Genomic DNA, 3754 nt, shown 5'->3' with positions numbered 1-3754 from the left:
AGAATAAAGATGAAAAAATAGCGAAGAGGATACCTCAAATAGACGAATAAGAAACAAAGGCTTGCCCTAGCAGACCTTAAAATGAATAATATACCTAATCAAAACTGGGCATTTACAGAAGAACAAAATTGGGAGGACTAATTACCTGACTTCCAGACTTACTGTGAAGCTACAATAATCAAGGCAGTGTGGTATTAGCAAAAGAATAGACAAAGAGATCGATGGGACAGAATGGAGACTCCAGAAATAGACCCCCATAAATATAGTCAATTGATCTTTGACAAAGGAGCAAAGGTAATGCAATGGAGCAAATATAGCCTTTTCAACACATGATACTGGAAGAAATGGACATCCACAGGCAAAGGAAAAAATCTAGACAGAGACCTTACACCCTTCACAAAAATTAACCGAAAAATGGATCACAGGTCTAAATGTAAAATGCAAAACTATAAAGCTCCCAGAAGATAACATAGCAGAAAAGCTAGATGACCTTGGGCATAGTGATGCCTTTTTAGATACAACACCAAAGACAGGTCCATGAAAGAACTAACTAATAAGCTGGACTTCGTTAAAATTAAAAGCTTGTTCTCTGTGAAAGACAATGTCAGGCGAATGAGAAGACAAGCCACAAACTGGGAGAACATAGTTGTGAAAAAGAAGTATTTACAGAAATGTTCCACATTATATCTCATCAAGAAAACGCAAATTAAAACAACAATGAGATACCACTACACATCTATTAGACTGGGCTAAAATCTAGAACACTGACAACACCAAATGCTGGCAAGGATATGGAGCAGCAGGAACTCCATTCGTTGCTAATGGGGATGCAAAATGGTACAGACACTTTGGGAGACAGATTTCTACAAACTAGAAATACTCTTATCATATGATCCAGCTATTTACCCAAAGGAAATGATAACATGTCCACACAAAAACCTGCACAGGAATATTTATAGCAGTTTTATTCACCATTGCCAAAACTTGGAAGCAACCAAGATGTCCTTCTTGGTAGCTGAGTGGATAAATAAACTGAGGTACGTCCAGACAATGGAATATTATTCAGCCCTAAAAAGAAATGAGCTATCAAGCCCTAAAAAGACATGGAGGAACCCTAAATGCATATTACTAAGTGAGAGAAGCCAGTCTGAAAACGCTACATACTGTATGACTCCAACTATATGACATTCTAGAAAAGGCAAAACTATGGAAAGACTTCCCTGGCGGTCCAGTGGTTAAGACCCCACGCTTCCACCACAGGGGGCGCAGGTTCAATCCCTGGTCGAGGAACTAGGATCCCCCATGACGCAAAGTGCAGCCCAAAAAATAAATAAATAAATTCTGGAAAAAAGGTGGACATCCTTGTTAAAAAAAAAAAAAAGGCAAAACTATGGAGACAATGAAAACATCAGCGATTGCTGTTTGGAAAGTGGGTGGAGGGAGATGAATAGGCAGAGCACAGAGGATTTTTAGGGCAGAGAAAATACTCTGTGTGATATTATAATGATGGATACATATCATTATAGATTTGTCCAAACCCATAGAATGTACACCACCAAGAGTGAACCCTAAGGTAAACTACAGACTTTGGGTGATTCTGATGTGTCAGTGTAGCTTCATCCTTGGTAACAAATGCACCCCTCTGGTGGGGGCTGTGGGTAATGGGGGAGGCCGTGCACGTGTGGGAAAGGGGTACATGGGAAATCTCTGCACCTTCCTCTCAATTTTGCTGTGAACCTAAAACTGCTCCAAAAGAAAAAGTCAATAATTTTGTTCAAACCGGGAACTTACTAGTATGGAAATAGGCAGGCAGAAGGATGTAACAGAATAATATATATGTAAAAATCTATATGACAAAGCTTTAATTTCAAAAAATAAATCAATAAATCATGTTGGGATTATTCAATAAATAGTATTGTAATAATCAGCTAAGTATCTGCACAAAAGTTAAGGGAGCCCTACCTTACTATTTACACAAAAATCAATTTCAAATTGATCATAGATTTAAAAGTTAAAAAAACAAGACCCTTAAAGAGCTAGAAGTGAACATGTATTGCTATGTGTACAGTCTTGAGGTTGGGAAGGTCTTTCCAATGAAGACTCAGAATTCAGAAGTCGAAAAGGATAAGCAACTGATAAATTCGATCCCCCAAATTGTATTTATTTTTATTTTTTATTTTATCTTTAATATTTTTTTTTTTTTTTGGCCGCGCCGCCGTGTGCGGGATCTTACTTCCCCAACCAGGGATCGAACCCGTGCTCCCTGCAGTGGAGCACGGAGTCGTAACCGCTGGACTGCCAGGGAAGTCCCCCCAAAATTTTAAACTAAAAACATTATAAGTAAAGTCAAAAGAAAAATAACTGAGTAAAATATTTGCAGCTCTATGATAGATTATAAATATCCTTAATATAAAAAGCATTCTTACAAATCAATAAGATGAATTTTCTAATAGGAAAATGGGTAAAGAACATGAATAGGCAATTTGCAGGAGGGAAAACACAAATGGTTGATAAATATATGAACAAATGTTCAACTTTCTTATTAAAGAAATGTAAATTAAAACAATGACAGTCAAAGGAGGAAGGAAGGACATCTTTATTAAACTCTAAGGAGGAACAAAAAGGAAGTAAACATCTGAGACATCTAGCCTTAAAAAAGACTGGCACAACTTCAGAGACATCTTAACCTGGGGTCCTCGCTTTTTCTCCCTGCTTCTCACCACCCACAGCCTACTTCTCAGCCCGGGAGGTCCCTCCTAGACACTGTGACATCTTCCTGGGGAAGATGGAGAGTCAGTGTCCCAGTAGATATGCCAATGAAGGTTCTCCTGCCCAGTGCAAGTCGGTTGTTTGTTTTTGGTTTGAGAGACAGGCATCTTACCAAGGTGACCGACACCTGGAACTGACTGATTCAGGTGAGGATTCACCTCTGTGAGGTTCCGCATTGAAGAAAAACACAACAACCGCAGCACTCACGAAAGGAAACTCAAGCCTAGGCAGTAATCCAAGTGGGATCATTGCAGGACAGTAAACAATAAGGAAAGGAGAAAAAAGGATGTGGAAGGGAATGATGACATAAATAATAACTCAGACAGTGCTTAAATATGTGCCTGGCACTGTTATAAGTGCTTTGCATACAAGAATTCATTTCATTCTCACTACAAATTTGTGAGGCAATTACTAATATTACCCACTGGGGAAACTGAGGCACAGTGAAGCTAGATAAGTTGTTTGAGATCACACAATAAGTGGCAGAGCTGGAGTTTGAACCCAGGGAATCTGGTGTAAAAATTCACACTCTGAGCCACCACACTGAGATGAATCAAGGGAAAAAGAAGAGAGATGCTGGAGCATAAGAAGATGAGGAAGGAAGGAAAGAGGAGGAAAGCCTCAGTTTCCTGACGTTGGAAGGCAGTTGCTAGATATATACATGTATCCACTCTTTCTTAGATTCTTTTCCCATGTAGGTCATTACAGAGTACTGAGTAGAGTTCCCTGTGCTATACAGTAGGTCCCCATTAGTCATCTATTTTATATATAGTAGTGTGTATATGTCAATCCCAATCTCCCAATTTATCCCCCTCCTCCCTTTTCCCCCCTGGTGACCATAAGTTTGTTTCTACATCTGTGACTCTATTTCTGTCTTGTAAAGAAGTTCATATGTACCATTTTTTTAGATTCCACATATAAGCGATATCATATTTGTCTCTCTCTGTCTGACTTCACTTACTATGATAATCTCTAGTTGCATCCG

Source organism: Lipotes vexillifer, unplaced genomic scaffold (genome assembly GCF_000442215.2).
Source record: "Lipotes vexillifer unplaced genomic scaffold, Lipotes_vexillifer_v1.1 scaffold560, whole genome shotgun sequence".
Taxonomy (NCBI): domain Eukaryota; kingdom Metazoa; phylum Chordata; class Mammalia; order Artiodactyla; family Lipotidae; genus Lipotes; species Lipotes vexillifer.
Note: the sequence above shows the minus strand (reverse complement) of the source record.